This window comes from Mustela lutreola, chromosome 9 (assembly GCF_030435805.1).
Source record: "Mustela lutreola isolate mMusLut2 chromosome 9, mMusLut2.pri, whole genome shotgun sequence".
NCBI lineage: Eukaryota > Metazoa > Chordata > Mammalia > Carnivora > Mustelidae > Mustela > Mustela lutreola.
In genome coordinates, this window is record NC_081298.1 from 65785089 (window position 1) to 65793541 (window position 8453).

An 8453-nucleotide genomic window follows, 5' to 3' on the forward strand; every position below is an offset into this window, starting at 1 on the left:
GTCCTGCAAGGAAGTGGAAGAGAAGCCATCCTTGTTTCCTAAGTAGACCTGAATCAATTCCAAGTCATAGCCCTTTCCCAGGCCCATGGGCCTTCCCGAGCTCTCCAAGTCTGAGATTTTAGAAAACACCTTCTATTCTTAACAGGTTGAAGGAATAAGTTTTGTTGTTAAAAAATTCAACAAAGTCACACTTTTAATCACTTGTACCAAGATCTGTAAACTTTGAATGAACAAGGTTTGACAGGATGAGGGAAGAATAGGCTTTGCAATGGGCTTGGCGCACTGTTTACTCAGTGCTGCCCCCGTGTGGCCACTCTCCAGGTAGCATGTGGTCGAAATGGTTTGGATTGAAGGAATTCAAGGGAGAGTTAAGACCAAAAAAGGTTGGTCCCTGAATTCTTTATTTCATATTTTTATTTCATAAAAACCATCCTTTCACTTTTGAGCAGTATTTTAAATACTACATCTTAGGTACATATTAGGGATAGGGTCAGGGTCAAGTGACATACCTGGACTGGGGACAGCTTTTTGCAGGTCCATCTTACCTGCCTAAGGTGTTTTTCAGAAAGACAAAGGGAGGGTATATAGTTACTATAGTCACCAGAGCACTGAGCACAGGACCAGTCCCCGGAAATAGGTCACTTAACTAAACATAATGATTGTTTCATCTTAGCTAAGATCCAGGAAAGAGCTGGTCCTCTAGGTACTTGGCAGGTAGCATCTGTAGCCAGCTGGCTGTGTCCCTATGAAAGCCACGCCAAGCTCAGCACATCCTCTGCTCTGCTCAAGGGCGGTGAAGAGATGGACTGGGTGCAGAGGGATTCCCTCCCGTCAGGCATGCCTTGCTTCCAACCGGTAGAGAAGTGGGTCAGCTCACATGCACATGACTTGTTCCTTGCTATCGGCCTCCCCTTTCTGTCCCACTGGTCCTGATCCGTTAGCTCCTGTGAGAACATGGCTTTGCAGATTTCTGTGGACATTGTGACATGTTGATCTGTGTTGCTTTTGCTCCCTGTCCTGGGGTCAGAGATGAAGGCGGGAGAAGTCATCCTACTCTGAAAGCAGCCAAAAGAAATATCAAGGGTGATCTGCCCCCAGCACCTCAGGTTTGAAATCCATGGCTTCCTACATACTTCATGTTCTACATAATCAGGTTTAGGGACTCACAGACGCATGTGACATGAAAGCATACTGAAGGAAATCTCATTACTGAAATCTTGCCTTGCAGAAGACAGTTTAGGGACATCACCCCTCGCCTGTCCTGTCATTCCAGTCTGGTCAAAGCCCAGTCACACTAACATTTGTAGCCACACAGGGCACAGCTGTGACATCCAGCTGGAACACCCCTGATCCCTGGCCTCCCAGTCTCGCCAACCATGCACAAGCCCAGTTCTCTGAGTGTCTGCTGTCATGGCACTTGTCATGCAAGGCTGCTATTCATCATCTCTTAGTCTGTCCTTTTGGCTTGGAGTCGATCTCTCTCTCAGATGGATGGCTGGATGACAGATGGATGAAATGAATGGTTTCAGGATCCTTTGCCCTGGAACAGCAGGTGTCCTTCAAAACCCTGTTGGGCAAGGTGAGTCTTTATCCCTCTGGGTGTCCCCAGGCTTGGTGTAACCTAGTGTCCAGGACAAGGGACATGGGAGTCCTCCTAGACAAAGTGTGTTCTAGGAAGGTGGCTTCCTTCTGAGATCACTATGCAACCGCATGGCATGGCCATTACTGTGGGACAGAAAGCACGCTACTCTGTTGTATTCCTCTTGCACACTGTGGATACCCAAGAGGAAAAACATGCTCACCCTCATGAGCTCACACTTACACCTCCGTTTCTGAGCATCACTACCATGGCAAAGAGTGAATTCCCATTGTGCTACAGACCTGTAGACATGGCATTGAAGGTGTAAATAGAGGAGATGGAGATGGAATTCTGGCTCAAAGCATGGAAGTTCTTGCCTCTGGTGGTGAAAAAATTAGATTTGGCCCAGAAAGCTCTACATTCAACTCAAAGAAGGGACACGATCTTAGTATCTTTGAGATCAGGGATCAGCACAGTCTTTTCTGCACAGTTCTGTAATGATTTTCTGTTCAGTGTTGCAGTGCATGTGGTGTCTCTGACAAGGACTCCACTCTTGCACTGTGGCTTGAAAGCAGCCACAGACCATCCATAACTAATGTTTCAGAGACACTGGATTGAGACCATACTGGGGGAGGTCCCATGTGGCCCATGGGTGGTAGTTTCCCACACCCCAGATCTGCAACATGATGGATGATGGAGCGAGGGCTCTTCTTTTCCAGTGGCAGAGTGGGAAGACACTGGGATCTATCCTTCCTAACCCTGGCCCCTCCACTTGAACAGGAAAAAGAAAATGGTAGTGAGATGGGTGAATAATTAAGGCCTCTGGAATTCTCCTGCCTTTCTCTGTAGACCTCGAGCTTGCCATAAGATATCTGTCTGTGTTTGAATTCCATATAGGTATAGTTTGGCTGAGTCAGTCCCCATCACCTGGTGGGTATATCTTGTGGCTTATCTACCACACAGATGATCATCTTCTTCAGGCCAAGACCATGAGCATATTTAGGGTTCTCCTGAGTTAGTGGAGGATCTAGCATGTGTGGGCTTCAGGACGAGTCTGATGGGGGCCTCACCAATGTTATGGAGCACCTGGCTTCTTGGGCCCTCTGTGGCACTTGCCCAGGTCTGGCCTAGGCCATTTCTGCAGTCAGGATTTAAAAGACCCAGCCTGGAAGGTCCACCCCATGCTTGCCTCTGCAGGCTGAGATCGAAGTTCTTCCCATCTCATTGGCTGTGAGCAGGTCATATGCCCATGGATGAGTCAATCCCTGGAGCCAGGAACTGGAGACTTAGAGATTGGCACAGGTTGTTAGGACCTCTGTTGTAATGACTTTTCTAATGGTTCCTGTGGAAAGATCTCCTGAGATGTATCTGTTAATAAAATGAATATTAATTTCTGATAGTGAGTGGTCCAAGGTGCTGGCTAAGCACCTAGCACCTCAGCCCTAGCACCTTGGCAACTGTACTACTCTGAAGAGACAATGGCTAAGAATGAACAAGGTGGATGGGAACTGCTCTGGAGGGCACAAAGGGAGAGTGTGTGTGTGTGTGTATTTACGTGAGCTCTGGCCAAGCTCTGTCTCCAATTTATTTTAGTTCAGACAGATATGGGGAATCCGTGGTGTCTGAGCGTCCATCATTTTGCAGATAGAGAATATGCCTTTTGCATGGAGTACAGCAAGACTTGTTCCAAGTATTTTCTAGTTGGTATGGAAGTCAGGGAGACAGCACCCTCCCTCTGCTAGGAGAGGCGTGAGAGGCTGGGTGCTCTCAAGAAGGTGTCTGGCTTTCACAGGGCTCCTGTGAGCCTGCACACAGGACTGACGAGAACAGTTCACGGTTTTGTTCTGAGGATGGAGTGTTGGAAGAGTGTGGTGCCCCATGTAATCCTGGGCAGGAGACAAACTTGGAGTCCACTGTAGAGTTACTTCGTGGGGTTGGTGGTGATCTACAGCACCCACTTCATTAGATGTCTGTCCTTAATATTGAGTTCTGGGTGTGGTTTCTGTGACTGTGTCCTAATGGCTGGGATTTCTCCCAGCCATTGGCTTGGACCCCTGGGAGTGGGCAAGTCCTGCTCTTCTTTTGAGAAGTGTGTCTCTAGTGGTTGGAGTGTGTATTGCAAGCCTAGAGATCAATGGTGAGGTGGTTATGGTGATCAATAGGATATTGTTATTGATGAGTTTTATATAGGTGAATTCCATAGGATGAGACTTTAGATATTAAGGTTAGGGATACTCATTGAGTGCCCATAAAGGGTGCTTTTTTTTGAGTTTCATATTTATTGAGTTTTATTTTTATTGCTTCTAATAGCCCTCTTTGTACTTGGTATTCCAATGAACACTGCATTACAACATTGCCTGCATTTTAACCATATGTTGATGAGGATTTGAGGAAGGGAAATGTTGTCAGTGCTTCCACAAATTGTACACTGGAACTGCCAAATAATAAAATTTTATTTTTGAAAAAAGTAGGAAGTATCCTGCTGTGATTCTTAGTTTAAAGCAGGGGAGGTGGCCCTCTTTCAGTACTGGTAATGAGTACCATAGGCCTTCTTAGGGAACCTTATCAGATTTCATTGGAGACTTGGTCTTTGTTATTGTGGAAGAATCAGTAGTTGACCAGTTATCTGCCTCCTGTTTCATTTTCCATGAACATTTCCCTGATATTTGGTTTCACATCTCTACCATTGTGAAGTCATCCCAACTTTGGTATCAGCTCACCCTTCTCTGCCAAGGGTATGTTTGAGCCAAGACAAAAGCTGCTTCTGGGTGACTAGGATCACCCTAGGATCAGAATGTTATTGGGGGATAGTTACTGAGATCTTAAATTCTAAACCAGCTCCTGACACCCAAATGAAATATAATTCAGATTTAGAAACTTCTGATAGAAATTTTGTGTCTATGATGACACTGAAGAAAGTGTGTCATCCCTAAGCCTACCCTTAACCCTTACCTTTAACACTGAAACCTAACCTGACCTTAAAGCCCCAACTGGAACCCCAAATCCCAAACCTGAAATTGAACTGGAAGCCTAGATTTGGAACCTGGGCCTTGGATCTAAGACCTGAACCACAAATCCAAACCCTAAACCAGAACTCTGAGCCATGAACCCTGAACCCAAATCCCAGCATGAACCCAAACCGCAAATTTCACCTTGAACTTTATCCCATCATCCCTGAGTCTTAAGCCCTAAATCATAAATCTAAAGCCATAAACTCCAACTCTGTTTCCTTACCCCTCACTCTAAATCCTCATCCTGACCCTAAACCCAAAGCTTGATCTAGAAATCTGATTGAAACCTGAACCTGAACCCAAATTCAAACACTTCACCACACTTTGTTTATGCATTCACCACTGATGGATATTTGTAATTTTTACCTTTTTATTCTTTTTCTTTTTAAAAGATTTTATTTATTTATTTGGCAGAGAGAGAGAGAGAGGTAACAAGTAGGCAAAGAGGCAGGCAGAGTGGGAGGAAGAAAGCGGAGAGTCCAATGCAGGGCTCAATCCCAGGACCCTGAGATTATGACCTGAGCCGAAGGCAGAGGCCCAACCCAATGAGCCACCCAGGTGTCCTTACCTTTTGATTCTTGTTTGGGTTGGGGTCTAGGGTTAGGGCCTTGGATTGGAGTTGGGGGCTAGGGTTAGGGCCTTGGATTGGGGTCAGGGTCAGGCTTGAGAGCAAGGTCAGAGAATAGGTGTGTGTCAGGGCCAGGGTCATGTTTTGTACCACCATTTGTGTCAGGGACTGTTGTCATTCCATACTGTTTCCAATTCATTGTTCCTTAGCTGTTTTTGGAGAAGTTGAAGGATATTGGGCTTCATGCAGCTTGAATTTCCAGAATTAAATGGCTTAACCTACCTGCAGAGGGCACAGGACCCCAGCTCCTTCCCTGAACCTGGCCTGCACAGCTGCAGCTGTGATTAGGGTTAGGGTAGAGTTAGGGTTAGGGCTTAAGGTTAGGGTGTCCCTGCCCTCTGCTGTACAGAGTCCATTCTTCTCTGGTAACCAGAAGAGTGGTCTTTTCAGAACACATACTTTGAGCATCTCTGTGATTTGCTTCCCAGCTTACTGTCCTCTCCAGCCTTTTCTCTCCCACCACATGCCTCCCAACCCCCATGGGGTTCCCAGGTGTGTGGTCTCCCACATGTGCCTCAGGCCTGACTCCAGGCCTTTACATTCTCTCTGCCCTCTTCTTCTGCACTCTTCTCCACCCCTGCTTCATGTCTGGCTTGTTCCCCTGTTGGCTGGACCTGGACTTGCCACTCGGTAACTTGACTCATGTCTGCCAGCTGCTTTGTCCCCTATTTAAATGTAGTGCCTACTTTCCCTGTGTGAGTGGTTTACTAAGCTGCCAGGTTTGGGGCAGGCACTGGGAAGTAGGCTTAGTGCCTAGGTGAAAAAGTCAGTCTCAGGGTGCCTGGGTGGCTCAGTTGGTAAGCATCTGCCTTCTGCTCAGGTTATGATCACGGGGTCCTGGGATCAAACCCCACCATGTTGGGCTCCCTGCTCAACCGGGAGCATGCTTCTCCCTCTCCCAATCCCCCTCCTTGTGTTTCCTCTTTCACTGTCTCTCTCTGTGTCAAATAAATAAGTAAAACCTTAAGAAAAAAATCAGTCTCAGAGGGGGCTCACCAGCCTTGCTGACAATGAGGGAGCTGCTGTCCCCACAGGTAGACCCCTCAGAGAGACAACACTTCCAAATTCTTGGAGCCTGGGAGATGTAGTCTTGGACCTGGAAGCTTCCACTCCTGGATTCATGGCTGGGGCCTAAGCAAGCCTCTCTTCTTCCATAGTCCTCTTTCCCCTTCCCTGCCCACAGTCTGGACCTGATTCCTGATCTGGGGGAGCTCGAGGGTGACCACTCCTAGGAATAGCAGCGGTTGATTGATGGAACTTGTCAGCAAGAGGCCCAGTAGCCTTCAAGAGAGGACCCTATGGGAGTGGAGACAGCTCTGTGGGGGCCAGAGACAGCCCCCTCAAAGCAAAGTGGAGCAAGAGACCAGCCCAGCTTGTTCTAGCCAGTCTGTAGGCCATAGGAAGGAGAGCTGTGCCCAAAGGTGCTCCACTCCTGGCAGGTGGGCAGGACATGCAGGGGGGTGGCCAGGGGAGGGTACATGCAGGGTTTTCCTGGGAGCTCAGCACAGGGGGAGTGTTCCTGGCTCCAGCATGCTGACTGTGGGGTTGGTTTCCTGCCTCCGAAGTCTCAAGCTCCCCTTTGTATGATGGGGTACTGATAGCCCCCATCTCTGGGAACAGAAGATAGGGAAGCCTCACAAGCAGAGTTGCTCAGGACAGGCTGGGAGAGTGACTGTTGCTTAAAGCAGCCCAGGGCCTGCCTCCTTGAAGAAGATGCACATGTACATGGCCCCCAGCTCTGGGGTCCTGCGGTCAGCCTCTGACTGTGACCCTCTTCCCACTTTGTCCCTCGTCCTTGTACATAGGTGGTTTGCCTGGAGCTGTCCCTGCAGAGGGCAGAGAAGCCCATCATGGTGGGACACAGGGTCACCTACTTGGTCATCACTGACCAGCAAGCTGCCAGGCCTGTGTGCCCCGCTGGGAGGGCTGGAGGGTTGTGGTCTTTGAGGTCCCCAGTGCCCCGCAGTAGCAGGATGTGTCCATACAGTACATGGCGATGGTCAGTCACTTCTGTGAGCAGCGCTTCCTCCGTGAGGTGGATGACCTGTTGTGTGCGGATGTGGACATGAAGTTCTGTGACCATGTGGGCATGGAGATTCTGCCCCTCCTTTGGCAGAACTGCACCCCAGTTTCTGCCGAGTGTCCCATGAGGACTTCAGCTACCAGGGCTGGCCACAGTCCCAGGCCCATATCCCCATGGACCAGGGTGATGTTTACTACATGGGGGCCTTTTTTGGGGGGATTGGTAGTGGAGGTTCACTGACTGACCTTGGCCTGTCACCAGGTGATGGAGGTGGACCTGGCCAATGGGGTCGAGGTTGTGTGGTGTGATAAGAGCCACTTGAAGAGGTACCTGCTGGACCACAAACCCACCAAAGTGCTATCCCAGGAGGACCTGTGTGACCTGCAGTGGCTGGGCTGTCCCCTGGAGGACAGGGTGTGACCTATGGTGGCTGGGCAGCCCTCCCCTCCCTTCATGAAGAAACTGAGATTCAGGTTGTGCCCAAGAATCACCAGGACATCCGAGACTCATGAGGAGCTGCCCCTGTCTCCATCAGGGGGTGTTGTCCTGCAGAGCTGTCAGAGTAGGTTCCTACTTCTGTTCCCCTGAGGGAGAACTTGGAGCCCAGCCCTGCCCACACAAGCATTCCCAGGGCCCCAGCTGTACTTGCACACACCTGGGGACACAAGGTCCTTTCTTTGTGGTTGCTACATTTTGATAACTTCTGGGTCACTTGCAGCTGTGAACGGCTCCAGTTTTATGTCAGGTGATTTCTGTGTCAATGCTCAGCAACCATGTTTTTTTTTTTTTTAAATTTTATCCATTTATCAGAGAGAGAGAGGGGGAGAGAGCGAGCACAGGCAGACAGAATGGCAGGCAGAGGCAGAGGGAGAAGCAGGCTCCCTGCTGAGCAAGAAGCCCGATGTGGGACTCGATCCCAGGACGCCGGGATCATGACCTGAGCCGAAGGCAGCCGCCTAACCAACTGAGCCACCCAGGCGTCCCCCAGCAACCATGTTTAAAAAGAACAATCAAGGGAAAAGGTTTTCTTCCTGGTTCTAGACAAACACCACCTGGTGGGGCTGGGAGTGGTCCTGCAGCGGCCGTGGAGCCAGGGTGGCCTCTGGTTGGGTTTTCCCTCCCAGTCCCTGCTCCTTGCCATGGCCACAGGGCTTCAGGGGCAGGGCTGCACTGAGCCACCTCTCAGACCTTCAGTCCCCCGACTGCCAGAGG

At 49.4% G+C, this 8453-nt stretch overlaps 1 pseudogene; it reads left to right on the top strand.

Annotated features, from left to right (window-relative positions):
• Positions 1–337: 337 nt before the first annotated feature.
• Positions 338–7753, top strand: LOC131808367 (histo-blood group ABO system transferase 2-like; annotated as a pseudogene).
• The last annotated feature ends 700 nt before the right edge of the window (positions 7754–8453 follow it).